At 34.0% G+C, this 26,455-nt stretch overlaps 1 pseudogene; it reads left to right on the forward strand.

Moving 5' to 3' along the window:
- Nucleotides 1-672: 672 nt before the first annotated feature.
- LOC110265042 (uncharacterized) overlaps nt 673-26,455 on the forward strand; it is a 47,720-nt pseudogene continuing 21,937 nt past the window's right edge.

A 26,455-nucleotide genomic window follows, 5' to 3' on the forward strand; every position in this document is an offset into this window, starting at 1 on the left:
TTTCAATACCAGTTCTTCACCTCAATCACAATTATATTTCTTCTTTTTCTTTTTCTTTAACTAAAATTTCAACAAAATTTTAACTACAATTTTAACAATAGCAACATAATTTCAACAGCAACAACAAAATTTCAAATAACAAATATAAAAAAAAAATCAAAACAGAGAAGAAGAATACAAAAGCAATAAAATTTTAACATATCAAAATAGGAAAACAGAAAAATGGAATAGAATCATAATCAAAATAGAAATAGAAAAATAGAAAAAGAAAACCAATGGAATCAATACCCAGATGAAATCAGAGTCAACAACAACAGTGTGATTAACAAAATCAGAATTGGAACAGAAGCAGAATAATCAGAAACAGAAGTAGAATAATTAAGTTAATCTGAATCAGAATTGGAAACCCGGAGCAACGGCGAGCAGCGACGACGTGCGATGAGCAGTGGCGAGATCCAGGACGCGAAGCAGCAGAGGAGCTCCGGCGACGGCATTGGGTTCAACGGACGGCAGCGGTGGCAACTGGCGCGATGGCGGTGACACTCCTCCTCTACCCTCAGCTCATGCATCCTCTCTCTCTCTCTCTCTCTCTCTCTCTCTCTCTCTCTCTCTCTCTCTCTCTCTCTCTCTCTCTCTCTCTCCGCGGTCAGCGTCACGGTGGTAGATCTAGCGATGACAAAGCAGCTCAGAACGGCGACGACGAGGCGGCTCAACGGCGGCGACGAGCCCAGTGCGACGGCGGCCTCCCTTCTCCCTCGCGTGATTCCCTTCCTTACCTTGGCACCTTCCCTTCCTCTCTCGTCTCTTGTCGTTAGTATGAGTGAGATCTAGAACCCATCCCCTCTCCCGTTAGTGTGACCGAACACGAGGAGCGGGAGGAGCGCGCTTCCCCTCCCCCTTCCCCCCCTTCCCTTCCCTGGAACCCCTCCCCCCCTTTTTCCCTTAACCCGTTCCCCTTTTTTCCTTTTTATTTTTTATTTTTTTAATTAGGGTTATTTTCGGAATAAAAATTATAAATTTAGTAAAAAGGACGATTTTAAAACTAAGTAAAACCTTCGGGACCATTTTGTAGCAAAAAAAAGTTTTGGAACGAAAAAATTTTTCAACCCCTACCTTAGAGACCAAAATCGTACTTAACCTTTAAATTTATCTTTAAAAATATATATGAGTTATTTTTATATCTAAATTTTTAAAAAATAAGTCAAATTGTCATTTGTTTCTGTGTGTTTTACTGTACTGTATTAAGCTCTTTTATTTTCATAAAAAAATGAGTCAAATTAATCTTTAAATAAATCTTTAAGCAAATTAATTTTGCTTTTATAAATCTTAAGTTTTCATCCCCAAACCTAAACTACAAGGACAGTCCGTTTTGTCAACAAGGTAAAAGAGTTGAAGAATACAACTTGTCCCACGCACCACGCTGCTATATGAGGAAACAGCTCGGAAGCTAAGATACAAATTACTACACACTTTTTTCAACCTTTTTGACTAAATAGGTGTTGGCCACGAGAAGTTATCATTGTAGAGTGGCGGCTTTGCATGCTTACATTTAACTTTAATAATAATTTAAATTGATACTTTATTTTTAAGGATTTATCTGGGACACATTAAAATTATAAAACAAAATTTTTTTATGAAAAATATAAAAAAATTTAAATTTTTAATATATTTATTTTATATTTATTAGTTAAAAATATTTAAAATTATCTACTAATAGTAAATTTATCATGTATCCTGTGCTAAACCCTATTTTTAATTAGTGATGTTATTTATTATCAATCTGTATGTTTATTATTCTAAAAATACGTTTCACTAATAAAAAAAATAAACTTAGCTCATATATATTTAGATAAAGTATTTTTTGTTTTTGAAATTTGTTAAAAATTTTAAAAATATTTTTAAATTTTATTTTATTTTAATTTTGTCCCATAAATTTTCAATTTGTATCAAATATACTCTTACGGCTAACTTTTCAAAGAACTTAAGACCAATTCAACAATAATTTTATAAGAACAACCATCAATACAAGCAAATCAGAGATAATTGTCATATATTATGTTGGATTAGTCTTAAATTTTTTGAAAATTTAGTTGTCAGAAGTATATTTGATACAAATAAATTTTTTTTACAAATTTCAAGGATAAAAAATATATTTTATCCTATATTTTTTTGAATACATAATAAAAATATTATTAATAAAATTTTAAATTTTTTAATAAATATGAAATAAATATATTAAAAATTTAATTTTTTTTATTTTTTATTAATATATTTTTTAATTTATAATGTTAACATGTATTTTAGAGAATAAGATGGATAAATTCTAAAAATATAAGTATATATCCTTATAGAATAAATTAAGATGAATAAAGTAAACATATAATTTTTTCGATAATTAATGTATTTATAATCTATACATGACGAGTGTATGATTGTTGCTGCATGTGTTCCCTGAATATAAATGCTATTAGTTTTTCTCTTTCATGTTTTTCACAACGGTTGAAACGTCATTTTTGAAAAATCAATATATATAATTATGTTAGATACACACTAATCAGTTATTTAAATAAGTTATTAGTATAAAATAACTATTAAAATATAAAATATATACTAAATAATTAATTTTAATCAAAATATATATATTTATAATAATTAATTTTAATAGTTAATTTAATTTATAAATAACATTATATATATATATATAAAGAGTTTATGATTGTTGCTGCATGTGCTCCTTGAGTATAAATGCTATCAATAATTTTTGTCTTTCATGTTTTTCACAGCTGTTAAAATGTCATTTGAAAAATCGACATGTATGTTTTTGCCATCCAGCAGTGCACCACTATTTGTTTTATGACTTTCTAATGGATTAATATATAATACAGAACGTAAGAACAACGGATATATATACTATATAGTCCAACTTAGCTTTTTGAAATCATTTTCAAAAGCAACTTGATCCAACTATGGTCTTCTATTGGATTTATTTATAACAATACCTAACATTGGATATAATCTAACTTTTCTAAATCTTTTTTAAAGACCACTTGTTAGTCTAACTAAATTCAAAGAAGTTATCCTTTTTCGTGTATATCTAATTATTATCATCACAAACCTATGGAACAAAGAGACGGGAAGATGAACATGTGAATACAGACCGAGATACATTATAAAATAAAAGCAAATAGATTCCTTTTTTGGTTGGTGGCACTCATGAAATTTGGCACTCGTGCCTAACCTGCACGTTTAAAATAAGACCGACTGGTGTTATTTTAACATGACATTGGAATTTGAAATCAAATAGGGTTTTATTTTATTTTATTTTATTTTTACCTGAAATTCCATTTATTTTCAGAAGAAAATAAATTATAAAATTGATATCTACTAATATTGTAAATTAAGATAAAATATATTTATTGTCTTTAATATTTTTAATAAACTTTAAAATACTTTTTATATTTAGTTTATTTTAATTATTTATCTTAATATTTTCGATAAATTTTGATTCTATCTTTACTATTAACTTTATATGATTAATTATTAGGTGTTTACTTCGATACGATGATAAATTCATACGTACCGATAGATTTAAAATATGGACAAATAATAATAAGTCATTTAAAATTTATTTTTCACATCGTTAGTATCTATTTTTTTAATATATATATATATATATATCACCACTTTTACTAAAATACTCTTATAATTTAATAAAAATAAAAAATATTTTTTTATTTAATTTTTATAAGACTTAAATATTTTTTTTATGTTAGACAAAAATTACGAGTTAATGTTCAAATTCGTCCCTCAAAGATCACGCGATCTTCATTTTCGTCCCCGAATGATTTTTTTAATCAAATTAGTCCCTGAAAGATAAACTGTTAGTCAAATTAGTCCTTCCGTCAATTGTATGATGACGTGTCACGTTAAGTGCCATGTGGCATGATGACGTGACACGCCACGTGGCAGGTCAGTAACACGTGGCACGCCACGTGACAGTTAGTGACACGTGGCATGCCACGTGTCATTTGACATATAAAAAAGTTTTTTATTAGTCAAAATAGTCTTTGAAAGTTCAGGCGTAAGTCATTTTCATCCCTCAAATTTTAAAAATTAGTCAAACTAGTCTTTATATAATTTTTTTTTATTTTTTCTTCATAAAATTATCTCCTTTAATTCTTCTCAAAATCTCTCTTATTCTTTTCTATTCTAAAATATTTTTCTTACATTACTACATTTTGCTGGAATATATATATATATATATATATACTCAAAATTGAAATGTATGTATTTATTAACCTAAACAAAGTTATATGCTCAAAATCAAAATTTATGTATGTTAACCTAAACAAAGTTATACCACTATTTTTTTTTCTACTACGTCTTTTTTTTCCATTACGATATTACTTACATATAGGATGTAATCGTAGTGATACTGAGTCAAAATTCAAGAAGATCCACAAATTTTGCTTCAATTCCAAACTTTACAAAATATTAAAAATTTGTTGGTTAATTATTATTATTATTATTATTATTATTATTATTATTATTATTATTATTATTATTATTATAAACGAATTACTTCTTAAGCATAATACGTGCAAACATCATAATAAATTTTTGTGTGTTTCATATGTTTGAGATAGATTATATAATTTTTCTTTTAATTTCATAAATCAATGAGATAAAATGAAATAGAAAATATTATACCTATACATAACACAGGCTACTCTGCACTAGTACATTATATAAATAGATATGCTTCGTATTAAAATAAATTCCTTTTGTTTTAAATGAAATATTTAAAAAATTATATTAGAATATTAAAATTCAAAAAGTGATTCCATAAACCAGTTTTTTAATTATTGAGTTTTACTATATAAATTAAATAATAATAAAAGTTATAATTTTAAAAAATTTAAAAGATTTAAAATTTAAAATAATTACTATATTATTTAGTAAAATTTAAAATATTAAATTTTTAAATATATAATCAACAATAATTTGATAAACTCATTTAAATAAAAAAAATTCACATAAAAAATTACAATTGAAAATGTAAAATTTTAAAATACAAATGACAAAATAACTTTATAAAAATTTAATTATTTTTATTATTTTATGTAAAGAGATTTTTGTTTATTAAGGTTTAAAAAATAATATTAAAATTAGTAGTATAAAAAAATATTATAAATTTAATATTATCAAAAATTATATAAGGACTAGTTTGACTAATTTTTAAAATTTGAGGAATGAAAATGACTTACGTCTGAACTTTCAAGGACTATTTTGACTAATAAAAAACTTTTTTATATGTCAAGTGACACATGGCATGCCACGTGTCACTGACCTGCCACGTGGCGTGTCACGTCATCATGCCACGTGGAACTTAACGTGACACGTCATCATCCAATTGACGAAAGGACTAATTTGACTAACAGTTTATCTTTCAGGGACTAATTTGATTAAAAAAATTATTTGGGGACGAAAATGAAGATTGCGTGATCTTTTAGAGATGAATTTGAATATTAACCCCAAAAATTATCTTTTAAATTAATCAAATTGTTTAATTTTATTATGTCAAAATTTAAATAATTTAAAAAATAAAAATAAAAACACATTTAATATTTATCTATACTAAAAGAGATTATTTCAATTTTATTGACATCTTCCATGAACCTTAATCAATAATTCATAAAAAGAAAAATAAACAAATCTAAAAAATAACAAAAAAAATCATTTGTTCTTTGTTATCTTGGATTTCTCACCTAACTCCCTCTCTTCTCTTCAAACTCGTCTCTTCTCTCCAGTAAAGAAGACGAAGAAGCTTCCTCCACGGTGATCTTACTGCAGCATTCACGCGCCTCACCCAGTCGAGTAGAACGTCACCGTGTCAGAAAGCGTCGCTATCTTCCTCATTCTAGAGAGCATCGTCGTCTTCCTCGCCGTCTTTCTCGTTTTTCGTCACCGTCGTCAGCTTCTCCCTTCTGGTAATATCCTCTCTGTGATTTCTGTGATTTTAATTATTATAGCATTGTTGTGATTTTTATAATTAATGTAATTTGGTTTGATTTCTATGATTTTATATTAGTTGTTGTTAATTTTGACAAAATAAAAAACTTAAGCATCAATTTGAGGAATTGTTGCTGGAGCTTCTGGAGGTGCTATTTTTCCTGGAATTGGGGGCTTATTAAGGAAAGTTTGCCGTAATTATCTTAATGGGCGATGTATAAAAGTCGATTATAAGTCGAATCACCCACCTCATAATTCATTTGCTAATGACTGCATTACCTGCAACGACCTCAATGGGAACACTTAGCCAAGCTCCTATGGCTCTGTCTACTGCTGCAATGGTGGTGCGTGGGAATTACGTCGGTTCGAATTTTCTAAACAAAATAACTTCCATTGTGAGTATAGACCAAACCGACAACTAACTCCCACGATCAAAGTTTAAATATAAAGATGTGTCATAATCCAAAACAAATATTAACCGGGAGTTTTAAGTCCGGAGTCGTCTCTCTCGGACTATGCAAATTAGATGTCACACTCTTGGTTGTGAAGAAAAGTGGGTTTTTAATCAATGAACGAAAGATTAAAAGAACTAATAAATAAAAGAACTAACAAATGATCAAAAAGAAAATTAATGCAATAAAAAAGGAAACAAGATCAAAACTTAGTGAAAATGCTATAAATGCATAAAAGAGCCTTGACTTGGGAATGAGAATTAAGCAATCCTATTGACGAGGACCAAAAGTAGGTTAGGAGTTTCACAAAGTAGATTTTTCGTTGCAAGTATAGTTTCGAACCAACAATTGGCCAATAGTCAAATTTTTATTCTAAAGATTGTCACAATTCAAACCAAATTAACCGAGAGTATTTAGACTTCCGGGTCATTCTCCCTAGGAACTAGTGACAACAAGTGCATAAAATTGGTTGTGAAGATCAAAAGGGTTTTCAATGATAAGGAAGCAATAAAGAAATAAAAGAACAAGCCAAAATTGCAATTAATAAACTAATAAAGGAATAAAAGAACTATGTATGTAATATAAACAAGTAATACTCAAAAATGGTGGAAAAGTGGTTTAAAACCTAAATAAAACCTTGGCTTGAGATGAGTTTTGGAATCCCTTTCTTGCCATAACCACAACTATGATAATTACGATAGATTAATCTCACTAAGTCAACCTTTAACATCGAAGGATAAGTCAAGTGAGCATAATTGTCATTAATCCACAAATTCTAGTTAACTTACCAAACTAGTCGGTAAAAAGCTAGCGTTAGTGGAAACAATAACAACTAACAACCCAAGAATTATCACTAAATGTTGGACATTATGGCTCTAGTAATCCATATACTCATTTTTTTCCAAGCCAAGGGGTGAAAATTACCCCATAATCAAAATTGGCATTTTATCGAACACATAGTGGGCATAAACATAAAATATGAAAAAATTGGTAAATTAATGAAAGCTATGAATCACAAATGCTCAAAAGCAGTAAAAGTAACTCAAACAAACATGCAATAATCATCAAACATCAAATTAACTCACTAGAAATCCAAAATTACAAAACTATGTATATATTGAGAAGAGAAATGAAAATAAAAGAAAGTGTAAAATAAATGTAGTAATTAAAAGAGAAATTAAAGAAATAGTTACAATGAGATAGCAAAATCCAAGACCGAAATTGAACTATAAAATGCTACAAACCCTAATTAAACCTAAGAGAGAATTTTCTAATCTACACTACTCCTACTCCTAATGTATTTTTAAACCTCACTAAAACCTAATGAAAGCCTAATGCCTTTATATGAGATGTTGCCCCCTTCATATAGCCTTTGACTTCAGCCTCCCAGCCTTCAAAAATGGGCAAAAAAGCCCCCAAAACGCGAGTCCACGTGACTTTTTAATGGAGGTACGCATTGGTACCTGTGCGTGCGCACAGACGTGTGCGCACGCACACTCTGCCAAAATCTCTTCCTGTGCGTATGCACACTAGGCGATGCTTGAATGGACGCGCAACGCGCAGGATGCGGTTCACGCTCACGCGTGGCTCTGCTCTGATGGTTGTGCGTATGCATGCAGGTGTGTGCATACGCACACATCACTGTGCTATTCTCCTTTGATTCTTCACGCTTCCTCCACTTTGCATGCTTCTCTTCCATTCTCTCCAAGCCATTTCTACCTTATACATCTGAAATCACTCAAAAAAAATATCAAGGTATCGAATGGAAGGCAAATGGGATAAAATTAATCAAATTAGGCACAAAAGAGCATGTTTTCATAATCAAGCACAAATTAGGAGGAAAGTTCAAAAGTATGCTATTTAAGGGAATAAGTGCAAGTTTATATGATGAAATCCATTCAATTTCAACCAAAAATCATCATCAAATATGGATTCATCACTATCATCCTCATAACCACAACTATGGCAATTATGATGAGTTAATCTCACTTCGTCAACCCCTAACATCGAGGAGTAATTCAAGCAAGTATAATTGACCTTAATCTATAAGTCCTAGCTAACTTACTAATTAACTTAGTAAAAAGCTAGCGTCAATGGAAATAAGAGTCAATTAACAACCCAAGAATAACCACTAAATGTCGGACATTATAACTCTAGTATCCTAGGAACTCATTTTCCAAGCCAAGGTGTGAAAATATACTCAAAATCTCCAAGTGGCATTTTCACAAACACTTGGTGGGCATAAAAGCAAAACATAGGAAATTGCAAAAGATAATGAAAACTATAACTAAACTATTCACAATATCAATAACAGAAACTCAATTAAGCATATAGAAATTATAAAACATCAAATGCATAAGCAAAAGATTTAAGAAACTAAAATTGCATATATTAACAAAGTAACTTGAACCAAAAGACAAGTAGCAAAAGTAGTGTAATTAAAGAGGAAATTAAAGAGTACTTACAATGAGATGAGCAAAATCCAAGATCAAAACTTAACTATAAAATGCTACAATAAAAATTAAGTAAACCCTAAGAGAGAAATTTCTAATCTACACTACTCCTACTCCTAATGTGTTTTTCCATGTCTAAGTGAGTTCTCTTTCATATGTGATGTTCACCTCTTTATATAGCACTCCAAATGGCTTCAGAAACTCCAAAAAATGGGCCAAGAGAGCCCCAAATTCGTGAGCCACATGCCTCATTAATGAAGTCACACACTGGGACAGTGGGACTGATAAGTGGATATCTTATACGCTTTTTCATTGCATTTTCATATTGTTTTTAGTTATATTTTATTAAGTTTATTAAGTTTTAGTATGTTTTAGGGCAAAATTAATCTTTTGGATGCTACTTTGAATTTTTGTATTTTTTCTATGATTTTAGAAAATTTTTGGATGAATTTGCCAAAATTGGCAAAGTCTTGTTCAGAGTTGAAGAAATGATAGTAAATGCTGTCAAATCCTAACCTCTGTGAATTCCAACAAGCATATCTTGAGCTAAGAGGTCCAATTGATGCGTTCTCAATGGATTTAGAAATCTAACTTCCAATGCTTTCCTAGCAATATATAATAGTTTATATTTCTTTTCTAAATCACGGCCCATAACTGGCATTGAACGTCCACATCTAGAGTTCAACGCCCAAGAAGGACCAAGCCCAGCGTTGAACGCCCAAAGCTGGCGTTCAATGCCACCAAGGGACCAAGGGAGCAGCGTATTCACCCCCTAACTGGCGTTAACGCCCATTCTCCAAGTTGAACGCCAGGCTTGGACGAAGCACTCAACCAAAGTGGGCCCAAAGTGGATTTTAGCACTCCTTAGCTTAATTTCATTTATCTTTGTACATTTTAAGTTTAAACTAACATCTTTTAGGGTTAGCATCTCCTATTTAAAGAGGAGATCACTTAGGTTTAAACACACACTTGGATCATCAAATTTTACTATCAGATATCTAAGTTTCCTCTATAAATTATGAGCAACTAAACCTCCTAGGTTAAGGTTAGGAGCTCTGCTTATTCTATGCATTAATATTATTACTTCTCTATTTTAATATATGTTTGATTCCATTCTATGATGTATTTCATTCTTCATCTTATGAATCTGGGGTGGAACAAGATTATGACCCCTTATTCTACATGAGTTCTTGCGAGTCCTGACCCAGATAGTATTGAGCTAAAGCTTGAGAATACATCACCTGAACCAATAATTTATCTGAGCTGATTGGGATATGTGACATAAAATCTTGTTAGTCATGGGTGATGAGATTTCTATGCCGCTATGGCTAGAATACTGAGCTTCATTCTCCAATCCAAAAGATTTGACCTTGTCTGTGGCACTTTAAGTAGGATCAAGTGAGAGTGAATTGGCATTTTATCGAACACATAGTGGGCATAAACGTAAAACATGGTAAAATTAGTAAATTAATGAAAGCTATGAATCATAAATGCTCAAAATCAATAAAAGCAACTCAAACAAACATGCAATAATCATCAAACATCAAATTAACCCACTAGAAATCCAAAATTGCAAAACTATGTATATATTGACAAGAGAAATAAAAATAAAAGAAAGTGTAGAACAAGTGTAGTAATTAAAAGAGACATTAAAGAAATACTTACATTGAGATAGCAAAATCCAAGACCAAAATTGAACTATAAAATGCTACAAACCCTAATTAAACCTAAGAGAGAATCCCCTAATCTACACTAATCCTACTCCTAATGTGTTTTTCTACCTCACTAAAACCTAATGAAAGACTAATGCCTTCATATGAGATGTTGCCCCCTTCATATAGCCTTTGATTTCAGCCTCCCAATTTTCAGAAATGGGCCAAAAAGCCCCCAAAATGTAAGTCCACGTGACTTTTTAATGGAGGCATGCATTGGTACCTATGCGTATGCACAGATGTGTGCGCACGCACACTCTGCCAAAATCTCTTCCTGTGCGTACGCACAAGAGGTTGTGTGTACGCACACTAGGCGATGCTTGAATGGATGTGCAACGCGCACGATGCGGTTCACGCGCACACGTGGCTCTGCTCTGATGGTTGTGCATACGCACGCAGGTGTGTGTGTACGCACACATCGCTGTGCTCTTCTCCTTTGATTCTTCATGCTTCATCCCCTTTGTGTGCTCCTCTTCCATTATCTCCAAGTCATTTCTACCTTATACATCTGAAATCACTCACAAACAATATCAAGGCATCGAATGGAAGGCAAATGGGATAAAATTATTCAAATTAGGCAGAAAAGAGCATGTTTTCATAATCAAGCACCAATTAGGAGGAAAGTTCAAAAGCATGCTATTTAAGGGAATAAGTGCAAGTTTATATGATGAAATCCATTCAATTTCAACCAAAAATCATCATCAAATATGGATTCATCAATTCTCCCACACTTAATGAAGTAGCTTGCGAGAATGCATGATAAGAAGGGTGGAAATATAGAATTGAGTGATCGAACCCTCACTAGGTGTGTATACACTCTCATCACTCGGTGTTTATGGTCAATTCACTCAAATCTCCTCTAATCATGCTTTCAAGGAATTACTTTTCATCTAACAATCAATAAGTATTTGATGCATGTATGCAAGTATCATGAGGTCTTTAGAAGGTTGTAATGGGGTTGGGGTAAGGGTAGGATGAATATATGGCTAAGTGGACTAAAGGATTGAATCTTTGATTAGCTTAAGTATCCAACTCAACTTATATCAATCAACCCAAAAAAAAATGCATTCTAACCACCCATTACTTCTTTTCGCACACATTCATGCCTTAGTTTCTATTCAAAACACATATGCATTTCTTATTCCAATTTTTTTTTCTTTGGGATAACTTTTGTCCCATCTTATTATTTTTTTTTCATTTCATTTTTTTCTTTTGTTTTTTTTTCTATTTCTTTTTCTTTTTCTATGACAAATGCATATGGTTAAAGCAAATTGAAACATGAATGTGTACCCATTTTCCAAATTTTCAATGAATACCCAAAACAAAATTTTTCTCTATCAATGCTTTCCAAAATTTCTACCACACTTAAATGACATACACCTCAACCTAAGCTAATCAAAGATGCAATTCAAGGTTATTCACAGTTTTCCGCTTAGGGTTGTGATGTGCTAACAATTAGAACAAAGGGGATAAAAAAGCTCAAAAAGGGTTAACAAAGGTAGATGTAAGGGTAAGTCCATATGGCTGAGTGAGTTTAATTCAAAAATGGCCTCAATCATGCTAAATGCATTCAAGATATCAAAACATCGGAAATAAAGAATCAAGCAAAACCAAGATCACAATCATAGAAGAGATATAGCACACGATGAACAAAAATAGTGGTTAAAATATGCAACCACTCATTAAGGCTCAAATCTCCCAAGGAATTTTGTTCTTTACTCTTCTATGTTCCATAAAAGTCATTCAAGCAAGTTTAAAAACAATTTTCCAAATCAATTCAATAGAACGCCCTTGAAATAAAATTCTTGAAAATCTTTGTTCTTTTTCACCAAAATTATTTCCTATATGTATGTATGATGTGATGGATGCAATTTTCAAAAATTTTTCTAGTTCTATTCCTAATTTTCAGCATCGCAAAAATTAACATGAACAATTAGAACAAAATTGAACTAGGCATTATACTATTCACATCATCCAATCACAACTTCTATCTATAAAATATGTACTAAGAAAAGGATGCAAAAATTCAACATGCAATAGCTAGCAATAAACCATGCATAAGTTAAGATATATATACTAGAGGGAAATGCAATGCAACAAGTGTAGTAATTAAAAGAGAAATTAAAGAAATACTTACAATGAGATAGAAAAATCCAAGACCAAAATTGAACTATAAAATGCTACAAACCCTAATTAAACCTAATAGAGAATTCCCTAATCTACACTACTCCTACTCCTAATATATTTTTCTACCTCACTAAAACCTAATGAAAGCCTAATGCCTTCATATGAGATGTTGCCCCCTTCATATAGCCTTTGATTTCAGCCTCCCAACCTTCAGAAATGGGCCAAAAAGCCCCCAAAACGCGAGTCCACGTGACTTTTTAATGGAGGCACGCACTAGTACCTCTGCGTACGCATAGACGTGTGCGCACGCACACTCTACCAAAATCTCTTCCTGTGCGTACGCACAAGAGGTTGTGCGCATGCACACAAGACGATGCTTGAATGGATGCGCAACGTGCACGATACGGTTCAAGTGCACGCGTGGCTCTGCTCTGATGGTTGTGCGTATGCACGCAGGTGTGTGCATACGCACACATCGCTGTGCTTTTCTCCTTTCATTCTTCATGCTTCCTCCACTTTGCATGCTCCTCTTCCATTCTCTCCAAGCCATTCTGACCTTCTACATCTGAAATCACTCACAAATAACATCAAGGCATCGAATGGAAGGCAAATGGGATAAAATTAATCAAATTAGGCACAAAAGAGCATGTTTTCATAATCAAGCACAAATTAGGAGGAAATTTCAAAAGTATGCTATTTAAGGGAATAAGTGCAAGTTTATATGATGAAATCCATTCAATTTCAACCAAAAATCATCATCAAATATGGATTCATCACTATCATCCTCATAACCACAACTATGGCAATTATGATGAGTTAATCTCACTTCGTCAACCCCTAACATCGAGGAGTAATTCAAGCAAGTATAATTGACCTCAATCTATAAGTCCTAGCTAACTTACTAATTAACTTAGTAAAAAGCTAGCGTCAATGGAAATAAGAGTCAATTAACAACCCAAGAATAACCACTAAATGTCGGACATTATAACTCTAGTATCCTAGGAACTCATTTTCCAAGCCAAGGTGTGAAAATATACTCAAAATCTCCAAGTGGCATTTTCACAAACACTTGGTGGGCATAAAAGCAAAACATAGGAAATTGCAAAAGATAATGAAAACTATAACTAAACTATTCACAATATCAATAACAGAAACTCAATTAAGCATATAGAAATTATAAAACATCAAATGCATAAGCAAAAGATTTAAGAAACTAAAATTGCATATATTAACAAAGTAACTTGAACCAAAAGACAAGTAGCAAAAGTAGTGTAATTAAAGAGGAAATTAAAGAGTACTTACAATGAGATGAGCAAAATCCAAGATCAAAACTTAACTATAAAATGCTATAATAAAAATTAAGTAAACCCTAAGAGAGAAATTTCTAATCTACATTACTCCTACTCCTAATCTGTTTTTCTATGTCTAAGTGAGCTCTCTTTCATATGTGATGTTCACCTCTTTATATAGCACTCCAAATGGCCTCAGCAACTCCAAAAAATAGGCCAAGAGAGCCCCAAGTTCGTGAGCCACGTACCTCATTAATAAAGTCACACACTGGGACTGATAAGTGGATATCTTATACGCTTTTTCATTGTATTTTCATATTATTTTTAGTTATATTTTATTAAGTTTATTAAGTTTTAGTATGTTTTAGGGAAAAATTAATCTTTTGGATGCTACTTTGAATTTTTGTATTTTTTCTATGATTTTAGGGGATTTTTGGATGAATTTTCCAAAATTGGCAAAGTCTTGTTCAGAGCTGAAGAAAGGATAGCAAATGTTGTCAAATCCTGACCTCTGTGCATTCCAACAAGCATATCTTGAGCTACAGAAGTTCAATTGATGTGTTCTCAATGGATTTAGAAAGCTAACTTCCAAGGCTTTCCAGCAATATATAATAGTTTATATTTCTTTTTTAGATCACGGCCCATAACTAGCATTGAACGTCCATATCTAGAGTTCAACACCCAAGAAGGACCAAGCCCAGCGTTGAACGCCCAAAGCTGGCGTTCAACGCCACCATGGGACCAAGGGAGCAGCGCATTCACCCCCTAACTAGCGTTCAATGCCCATTCTCCAAGTTGAACACTAGGCTTGGATGAAGCACTCAACCAAAGTGGGCCCAAAGTGGATTTTAGCACTCCTTAGCTTAGTTTCATTTATCTTTCTACATTTTAATTTTAAATTAACATCTTTTAGGGTTAGCATCTCCTATTTAAAGAGGAGATCACTTAGGTTTAAACACACACTTGGATCGTCAACTTTTACTATCAGATATCTAAGTTTTCTCTATAAATTATGAGCAACTAAACCTCCTAGGTTAATGTTAGGAGCTCTGCTTATTCTATGGATTAATATTATTACTTCTCTATTTTAATATATGTTTGATTCCATTCTATGATGTATTTTATTCTTCATCTTATGAATCTGGGGTGGAACGAGAGTATGACCCCTTATTCTACATGAGTTCTTGCGAGTCCTAACCCAGACAGTATTGAGCTAAAGCTTGAGAATACATCACCTAAACCAATAATTTATCTGAGCTGATTGGGATATGTGACATAAAATCTCGTTAGTCATGGGTGATGAGGTTTCTGTGTCGCTATGGCTAGAATACTGAGCTTCATTCTCTGATCCAAAAGATCTGACCTTGTCTGTGGCACTTTAAGTAGGATCAAGGGAGAGTGAATTGCGTGAGCTTCATCTTCGTTCATATTAAAATACCATTGACAACGATGTTTGATATGGATTAGAGGAGATTAATTGACCACGACCAATGGCGTTAATCACTTATAGCTTTGCCATAGACTAAATCATTCATTATTAAAGTAGTCAGTAAGAAGTATTAATATGGAAAGATAAAGCATCTTCAAAGGCTTAACTGATTTCTCATTATTGTTTCTACGTTAATTCTTTACTGCTTTCTTTATTACTTTGTTTTATGCACCTACAACAACAACCGCTATCTTTCTATTCGCCTGGCTAAGAAGTGTAGGATAACCATTGCTTGCTTAATCCAACAATCCTCGTGGGATCGACCTCACTCACTTGAGGTATTACTTAGACGACCCGGTGTACTTGCCGGTGAAGTTGTGTGAGTTCAATTTCGCGCACCAAGGTTTTGGCGCCGTTGGCGGGGATTGTTCGAGATTGACAAACTACCGGTTGTCTTGTTTCTTAGATCAGGTACCTTTTTACTAGTTTTTCTTTTAATTGTGTTTCTTATTTTCTTTCTCAAAATTTTTCAAAAACTTTTCATCTTTAGCCATCTTTTTCTTTTATTTGAGTCTTGTGTTAAATCTTAAGTTTGGTATCCTTTTGTTTTTTTTTAATTTTTCTTTTCTTTATTTCATGAAAAGTGTTCTTGGTTTCTTTTCTCTTGTTCTAAATTTTCTTTGTGTCTTCCTTCGTTTGATTTCAAAATTTTAAAATTTGGTGCCTTTTAGTATTTTTCCTTTTCAATTTTTCAAAATTATTGTCTTTGATTTCAAAATTTTTTAAGTTTGGTGTCCGTCTAGTGTTTATCCTTTCTTTTTATTTTATTTTTCAAAAAAAATATAATAATTTTTGAAAATTTTTATATTTGAATTCAAAAATTTGAAGTTTGGTGTCCCGTTGGTTATTTTTTTATTCAATTTAATTTTCTTGTTTATCTTTTCTATCTTTAATCTTTATCTTATCTCTTTCTTTAAAATCCAAATTTTTTTTATCTTATCTTTATTTTAAAAATTCAAATTTTAAAAGTTTAGTATTTTGTTAGTTTTTCTTTATTTCAAATTTGAATTTCAAAATTCTTGTTTGACTTTATCTTTTTAAATTTCAAAAATTTTTAAATTCAATTATTCAAATCTTTATTTTCAAATCTTGTAAGTTATTTGTTTGTTTTATCTTATTTTAATTTCAAAAGTGTGGTGTCTCTCTTTAATTCTTCTTTCTCTTTCTTCTTTTTCGAAACCTTCTAACTTCTTTTTCTCTCATATTTTTCGAAAATTTCCAAATTATTTCTCTCTTTATTTTCGAAAACTCTTTTTAAATAAAAGACACCATTATTTTCTTTTTCTTTACCAAAATTTTTCACAAGGAGCTCTCTATACTCTGACATAGAGACTCCTTTCCTTTCTTCTTCTTGGTTTGTCTCTTCTTGTTTATGAGCAGGAACAGGGTAAGGAACCCCTCTTTGATCTTGATCCTGAACCTGAGAGAATATTAAGGAGGCATCTGCAACAAGTTCAGGCTAGCAGAACCAGAAGAAATCTCACGGAATCTCTTGAGCAAGAAGCTGAAGATACAACAATGGCAGCTAATCCAGAAGCTGGAGGAGACACAAGGAAGGTCCTTGGCTCATATACTACACCCAATTCTGATTTCTATTGGTGTAGCATCTCCATACCTGCCATAGATGCAAACAACTTTGAGCTAAAGCCTCAACTGGTCACTCTGGTGCAACAGAATTGCCAGTTTCATGGACTCCCACAGGAAGATCCCACCAAATTCATCTATGATTTCCTGCAGATCTGTGACACTGTTAAGAGTAATGGAGTCAATCCAGAGGTTTACAAGCTCATGTTTTTCGCCTTTGCTATAAGGGACAGAGCAAGGCTATGGCTGAATTCTCAGCCTAAGGAAAGCCTGGACACTTGGGAGAAAGTGGTCAATGAATTTTTGACTAAGTTCTTTCCACCTCAGAAGCTAAGTAAGCTTAGGGTGGAAGTCCAGACTTTCAGAAAGAAAGAGGGAGAGTCCCTCTATGAAGCTTGGGTAAGGTACAAACAACTGATGAGAAGATGCCCTCCTGACATGATCTCAAAGTGGACCATGTTAGAGATCTTCTATGATGGCCTCTCTGAGATGTTCAAGATGTCACTGGACCACTCTGCTAATGGCTAACTTCACATAAAGAAGACGCTTGAGGAGGCGCAGGAGCTCATTGACATGGTTGCCAACAACCAATACATGTACACTTCTGAGAGGAACCCTGTGAACAATGGGACTGCTCAGAAGAGAGGAGTCATGGAGGTGGATACCTTAGACACCATCTTAGCTCAAAACAAGCTCATGTCTCAGCAGACCAATATGATCTCCTAGCACTTGAGTGGGGTGCAGAGCTCAGCTGCTTACTCTCCAGAGACAGCGTATGAAGTGGACACTGGTGATAACGCTTGGAACACCATGGAGGAGGTGAAATACATGGGAAACTCAAATACTTTCAATCAGGGATGGAGGAATGAAGAACTGAAGATTGATGGTTTAGAAGTTATAATAAACTCTCGTTGTGAGTATAGTTACTAAACCAAGCAATCAACCTTTCTTACAAACGTTTTGGTTGTCACAAGTAACAATCCCCTTTAAAATTGATAACCGAGTATTTAAACCTCGGGTCATCTTCTCAAGGAACTGCAGGGAAGTATGTTCTTATTATTGGTTATGAAGATTGTAAATTGGGGTTTTGGAAGTAAGGTGGGAATATGTTATATGACAAATAATTTAAATGGCAATTAAAAATAAATAAATACTGTAAAGCAAACTTTTGGCAAGGTATGAGAAATTGGAAGTCCAGACTTAGTTATTCTTATCAATAACAATGAAAGTTGAATCTTAATTCCACTTAGTCAACCTTTACTAAAGTAAAGGAAAGTCAAGGGACTAATTAGTTTGATCTTCGAATCCTATTTATTTCCTGAGAAAAGGTTGGGATTATTGAAGCTCAGTTCAATTAGCAAAGATAACAGTTATCAATTATGTTGAGATAAGATAACTCCTGAGTTACTGCTTTCTTAACCAAGACCAAAAGAGGAAAAAGTAAATTTGCTGGAATAAAAATGCCTTCAGATGTAAAACAACAATAACATAAATTAAAGAAAGCAATCATAAATTGAAATACCTCAAATAACATTAATAAGGGAAATTATAATCTAACATGAAGAGTTCATAAACTAAATTGGAAGAATAAATAAAAATAAAGAACCTGGGATTAAGAGTTACTCCTAAAACTAAGAGAAGTCCTAAATCCTAATCCTAAGAGAGAGGAGAGAACCTCTCTCTCTAAAAACTACATCTACTCCTAAAATTGTGAATGTGAAAGCTTCCTTATGAATGGATGCATTTCTCCACTTTATAGCCTCTAATCTGTGTTTTCTGGGCCGCGAACTGGGTCGAAAACAGCCCGGAAATCGCTGGAAAAGAATTCAAACACGCTGATTTCCGTCACTGCGACGCGGCCGCATGGATCACGCGGTCGCGTCACCTAGCGTCAGAGAAACTATGGCATATTATATATCAAATCGAAGCCCCGGACGTTAGCTTTTCAACGCAACTGGAACCGTATCGTTTGGACCTCTGTAGCTAAAGTTATAGCCGTTTGAGTGCGAAGAGGTCAGGCTGGACAGCTTAGCAATTTCTCCAACTTCTTGTAATCCTTCCATTTTTGCATGCTTCCTTTCTATTCTCTGAGCCATTCCTGCCCTGTAATCTCTAAAATCACTTAACACACATATCAAGGCATCTAATGGTGATAAGAGAGGATTAATAATAAGCAAATATAAGATCAAAGAAGCATGTTTTCAATCAAAGCACATAATTAGGAAGGCAAATGTAAAACCATGCAAATAGTATGAATAAGTGGGTAAAGAGTTGATAAAAACCACTCAAATGAGCACAAGATAAACCATGAAATAGAGGTTTATCAACCTCCCCACACTTAAACATTAGCATGTCCTCATCCTAAGCTCAAGAGAAACTATAAAGATGAAGAGGAATGGTGGAATGTATGAAATGCAACCTATGAATGCAACTAAATGCAAAATATTTCTACCTACTTGGTTAAAAATAAACAAATCTTTCAAAAACAAATATGAACTGGATTTCACTAATTCAAATCATAAAAATGAAACACAAATCGACTTGCAAGAAGAAAATAGCTTATGAAGGCAGGGAACAAGGAATTGAGCATCGAACCCTTACTGGTAGTGTATACACTCTAATCACTCAGGTGTTTAAGGTTCGATCTCTCAATTCTCTACTAACCTTGCTTTCTAAGGCTTGCTCTTCATCTAACAATCAACAAAAATTTAATGCACAAATACACATATCAAGAGGTCTTTTAAGGGTTGTAATGGGGTTAGGGTCAAGGTAGGATTGTATTTGGTCAAGTGGACTAAAATCTGAATCCTTAATTAACTTAAACTTTTTCCACCTAACTTAAACAATCCATGTAATCATAATACAACATCTAACCATCCATTAACCATGTTTTCCACATATTCATGCATTCTAATTTCAAGTACAACTCATATGCATTGCTTTCACCACTTACTTTGGGGCATTTTGTCCCCTTTTACTTATTTGCTCTTTCTCTTTTTCTTTTTTCTTTTTTTTCTTTATATATATATATATATTTTTTTTTCTTTTTCTTTTATTTTTCTCAATGCATATGATTAATTTATTAAATGCATGAACATGTCCTAAACATTTCTTTCACATTTTTAGAAAATTCTAACATACTCAATTCTCAAACCAAATATTTCCAAACCCAATTTTCCCACACTTAAATCATAAGCACTCTCACTAGTCTAAGCTAACCAAGGATTCAAATTAAGGACATTATTATTTTTCGCTTAGAGTTAATGATGTGCTAAATAAAAAGAACAAAGGGGTAAAATAGGCTCAAAATTGGTTTGCAAGGGATAATGAAAGGTAAGGCCATATGGGTATGTAAGCTCAATGAAACAAAGGTCTCAATCATGTAAGTGTATGCATACATCAAATTATGGAAATATAGAATTAAGCAAGATAAAGATCACAATTTTAGAGAGAAAAACACACATCAAAAATAAAATATTAGTTGAAAAATGCAACCAAGTCAAATAGGCTCAAAATCTCACAGGTTTTTGTGTGTTCGAGCTCTAAACCATGTTCCAGTATAATATCTCTTCAAACAAGTGTAACGTTAAATTTTATTCAAATTAGTGAAATGCTCTAAAAAGTTTCTTGAAAAAGAAAATATTACTTCAACCAAGTGGTAAAATATGCAAAAAATCAAATAAACATGCAATCAAACATGCAAATGCAACAACTAACTACATAGAAAAATTTAAACATTGGTGTTGAGACAAGAAAGTACTAACCCATGGAGATCGGTATCGACCTCCCCACACTTAAAGATTGCACCGTCCTTGGTGCATGCTGAGATGTGCAGGTGGACGGGTTTTCTCCAACTGATGCTTTTCTCCAAGGATTTTGCTGATGGACTTGTTTGTTTCCCCATGTAAACGTCTTCCGGTTCCCTTCCGGGTGGCCATCCTGAAAGAAAAAGGGAAGAAGAGTAACCTAGAAATAAAGATAGGAAAATAAATAAAACATGGGTTGGTTGATGCCAAATAATGAGGGTCTCAATTACATGGTAGCTACAACATGCAAGTGAGAAGACAATAGAAGCACATGGCATGCCAGTGGTGCAAAAATTTGCAACAATGGAGAAGAGAATGGGGAAGGAGAGATAATATAAATTCAAGTCAATGCAAGAGTAATATAGATATAAAAGATTGGCATTGATTTAAATAATATTACTCAATAAGAATGAAACAAGTCACTAAGCACTAAGAAAATACCAGAAAAGATGTAACAGTTGAATAAGAACATTTGAACACCAATAATAATTTTAGAAAAATATGCAATGAATGAAAGTATGCAAATAAATTAAATAAAATGGAATGGAAGTGAGAGAAAATAAGAAAGGAAGAAGAAAGAAATAAGAAAAGATAAGAAGAATAAGGATTCGGAGAAGAGAAGATAAGAAAATTGGCACTAATTTGGATAGGTTGTGCGACGCTGGCGACGCGGTCGCGTGGGTGACGCGGTCGCGTGGTGCGCGATAAGGTTGGGCGACGTGGACGCGTGGGGCATGCGATCGCGTGACTTGATTTGTGCTAGTGGCGCGAGTGCAGCCTCGCGGTCGCACAACTCTCTGTTCAAAACTCAGTATTGCCAAAATCCAGGGTGACGCGGTCGCGTGGTCAACGCGATCGCGCGGGTGGCCTTATTTCCAATATGACGCGGACGCGTGGGTGACGCGTTCGCGTGGCAGGGCTTGTGCTACTAGCACGGGTCTAGCCCAATTCCAGCTCAACTTTCGGCCATGCACCCTTTTTACGCCGATTTCAGGTCACGCGGCCGCGTGGGTGACGCGGTTGCGTGGGAGGCCATTATTCCCATATGATGCGGTCGCGTCAGCGACGCGGTCGCGTGGGGTAATTTGTGCCATTGGCACGCCTCCAGCGCTGCTCCTGCGGAACTCTCTGTTCATATTAATATTGTCTCCCATCTCCTTGCGATGCGGACGCGTCATTGATGCGGTCGCGTCGCGTGCTCGCTTCTCTTTTTTTTTTTAATCTGAAAAGATGCAGAATGCAGTGTTAATATGAATGTGATGAAAAACTCCAGGTTCAATATAATAAAATAAAATGAAACTCAAAAACAAATAAAAAAAATGAAAAATGACGATCATACCATGGTGGGTTGTCTCCTACCTAGCACTTTTAGTTAAAGTCCTTAAGTTGGACATTTGATGAGCTTCCTGTTATGGTGGCTTATGCTTGAACTCATCCAGGAATCTCCACCAGTGTTTGTGATTCCAGTAACCTCCGGGGTCCCAAACTAGGCATGTAAAACCCTTGAGCAGCTTCAAAAAGATTCTTAGGCTCCCGGGGTGTTGGATGTCAGAACAGATTCCAGGATCCCAAACCTTGCTTTTACACCCGTCTTTGTGTTGATTATCATGATTCCATCTGGGTAGCAAGCAATCTGAATTCTCACTAAAGCAGCCAAACAACTTCCTAGACCCATTCAGTTGAGCTTTACACCAACCTTTGCGTTTAAACTTAAAGCTTCCAACCATAATGAACCTTGCAGGACAATTCTTACCACTGACCATCTTCCTCTTACTCTTAATGCCACAAAGAGCTCTAAGTTGATCATCCGTCTCCAGTAGCCCATATTCAAGTGGGATTAGAAAGCTATGGGATATGAATTTTACCCACTTGAATGTTGTGAAGGATGATGGCAACTTAGGGGGAGGTATTTTTAATGAAATTGCAAGTTCCACTCCCTGGTGCTCTTCTCTGATAAGTACCACCTCTTTGCAAGCTTCTTCAATTTCAACCTCTTCCTCTTGGTATCTTTCTTCCAATTCAGTCTTCTCTTCATTGCTTTCCCAGGGCATGGGAGGTTGTGCTTCTTCTTCTCGAATCTCCATCTCTTGATCAACCTCTTCCAAGTCTTCAACTATGATATGCTTTGGAGGTTGTACACCCTCCTCAGCATCAATTTCAACCGTCTTGGAAGGGGGTTCTATGACTGGACTTTCCCATGGAGGTCTGCATCTCCTAAGTCTTCAACCACTTCTTCTTCTTCTTGAACAATGACAGCGTCTTCTACTTGTTCTAGTACGAATTCATTCTCTGTCTTGTCCATTGGGATTTCTGGTATCTCCTTCATGCTACGCTCTTCACTAGACTGTCCACATGGAGCTGTGGCTGATCCTTGTATATTTGAGCGCCTAGAAGCCCATTGAATTAATGCTTGCTCCAGTTGTTGAGTGGTTGCCTGAAATCGATCCACTGTTTCCTTGAAACGATCCTTTGTCTCTTGATGCACTCGGTTATCATAGGTAGGATCATAGTGCTCTTGGATTGATGGATATGGAGATGGCAGATATTGAGGTGGTGGTGGGATGGGGAGATCATTCCGTGATTGAAAAGGAAGTGCACTAGAGCTTGAGGGTTGATTGTTAAAGGTATTTGGTGGTCTGATTTGGGCGGTGAGAGCTCGTATAGTAGAGTTTAGATCGGTAAGTGCTCTCTCCATGGAGGTTTGGGGTGGATCTATGTATGGTTCATTTGGTTCATAAGGTGGTTGGTATGGTGGATGTGGGTTAGGGTCATATGGAGGTGAATGGTGGAAAGAGGCTTGCGAGTATGGCGGTCCCAAGTTGTGTTGAGGAGGTTCATAGGCATATGATGGTGGTTGTTGATAGTCCATTGGAGGTGGTTGTTGCCATGAGGGTTGATTAAATCCTTGTGGCTCCTCCCATCTTTGATTGTTCCAACCTTGATGCCTGTTCTCATTGTAATTTCTTCTTCCTGCAACATAATTGTAACCAGACTCATAGCCAAAGGGTGAGAGTTCATAGTAGTAAATAAAAATTAAAAACAAAAATAAAAACAAATTGAAATTAAAAGGTTATTTAAATTTTGAATTTGAAAATTAAATTTTGAAATTTGAAATTCAAAATTTTTGAAATTTGAATTTTTGAAATTTGAAATTTGAAATTTTGATTTTTGAAATAAGATAAGATAAGATAAAAATTTTAAAAAAATAAAAATCTGAAAATATTTTTTTTTCGAAAAAATTTAATAAAAAATATTTTAAAACAATAAAATGACACCAAATTTTAAATTTTTAGATCAAAACGACGAAAACAACTAAGAACAGCTTGAAGGTCAAGATGAACGTGAAGAACAACTTGAAGATCAAGATGAACACTAAGAACAAATTTTTGAAAATTTTTTTTAATAACTAAATAAAAACAAATAACCTCTTAATTTAAGAAAAAGTAAAAATAAAAAAAATAAAAACAAATAAACAAGCAAAAATAAAATATTTACAATAACCAATAATAAGGCACACATTTGCAATTCCCCGGCAACGGCGCCATTTTGAAGAACTGAAGATTGATGGTTTAGAAGTTATAATAAACTCTCGTTGTGAGTATAGTTACTAAACCAAGCAATCAACCTTTCTTACAAACGTTTTGGTTGTCACAAGTAACAAACCCCTTTAAAATTGATAACCGAGTATTTAAACCTCGGGTCGTCTTCTCAAGGAACTGCAGGGAAGTATGTTCTTATTATTGGTTATGAAGATTGTAAATTGGGGTTTTGAAAGTAAGGTGGGAATATGTTATATGACAAATAATTTAAATGGCAATTAAAAATAAATAAATACTATAAAGCAAACTTTTGGCAAGGTATGAGAAATTGGAAGTCCAGACTTAGTTATTCTTATCAATAACAATGAAAGTTGAATCTTAATTCCACTTAGTCAACCTTTACTAAAGTAAAGGAAAGTCAAGGGACTAATTAGTTTGATCTTCGAATCCTATTTATTTCCTGAGAAAAGGTTGGGATTATTGAAGCTCAGTTCAATTAGCAAAGATAACAGTTATCAATTATGTTGAGATAAGATAACTCCTGAGTTACTGCTTTCTTAACCAAGACCAAAAGAGGAAAAAGTAAATTTGCTGGAATAAAAATGCCTTCAGATGTAAAGCAACAATAACATAAATTAAAGAAAGCAATCATAAATTGAAATACCTCAAATAACATTAATAAGGGAAATTATAATCTAACATGAAGAGTTCATAAACTAAATTGGAAGAATAAATAAAAATAAAGAACCTAGGATTGAGAGTTACTCCTAAAACTAAGAGAAGTCCTAAATCCTAATCCTAAGAGAGAGGAGAGAACCTCTCTCTCTAAAACTACATCTACTCCTAAAATTGTGAATGTGAAAGCTTCCTTATGAATGGATGCATTCCTCCACTTTATAGCATCTAATCTGTGTTTTCTGGGCCGCGAACTGGGTCGAAAACAGCCCGGAAATCGCTGGAGAAGAATTCAAACACGCTGATTTCCGTCACTGCAACGCGACCACATGGATCACGCGGTCGCGTCATCTAGCTTCAGGGAAACTATGGCATATTATAAATCAAATCGAAGCCCCGGATGTTAGCTTTCCAACACAACTGGAACCGTATCGTTTGGACCTATGTAGCTAAAGTTATAGCCGTTTGAGTGCGAAGAGGTCAGGCTGGACAGCTTAGCAATTTCTCCAACTTCTTGTATTCCTTCCATTTTTGCATGCTTCCTTTCTATCCTCTGAGCCATTCCTGCCCTGTAATCTCTAAAATTACTTAACACACATATCAAGGCATCTAATGGTGATAAGAGAGGATTAATAATAAGCAAATATAAAATCAAAGAAGCATGTTTTCAATCAAAGAACATAATTAGGAAGGCAAATGTAAAACCATGCAAATAGTATGAATAAGCGGGTAAAGAGTTGATAAAAACCACTCAAATGAGCACAAGATAAAACCATGAAATAGAGGTTTATCAAGGAACCACCCTAACTTTAGGTGGATGGATCAGCAGAGGCTTCAACAATAATCAGGGTTGAACGAACCAGAATAGGTTCAACAATAGGCCATTCTAACCCTCTTAACAACAGATAGAGACTCCCATAGAGAGCCTCTTTGACCTGGCTACTATAGTCTCTAACCTCTCCAAGGCCACACACAGTTTCATGGCAAAAACTAGGTCTTCCATTCAGAATTTGGAGATACAGGTAGGTCAGCTGAGCAAGGGGATCCCAGAGACCCCCTCTAACACTCTTCCAAGCAACACGGAAGTGAATCCTAAGGAAGAGTCCAAGGCCCTTACTATGGAAGCCGAGGCCGAACCCAAGGAGGAGCCCGCTACTGAGGAACTAAAGGAAATCAAAGCTCAGGAAGAGACTGGGAGTGTCCCCATGCACTCCCCTATGAAGATGGAGGAGCCTACAGAACATCCCTCTCCAAACGTACAAGATGAGCCTGATGATGAGTAACTTGCTTAGTTCTTAGCAGTTCTCAGGAAACTGT

Source organism: Arachis ipaensis, chromosome B7 (assembly GCF_059453495.1).
Source record: "Arachis ipaensis isolate K30076 ecotype BB chromosome B7, ASM5945349v1, whole genome shotgun sequence".
Lineage (NCBI taxonomy): Eukaryota > Viridiplantae > Streptophyta > Magnoliopsida > Fabales > Fabaceae > Arachis > Arachis ipaensis.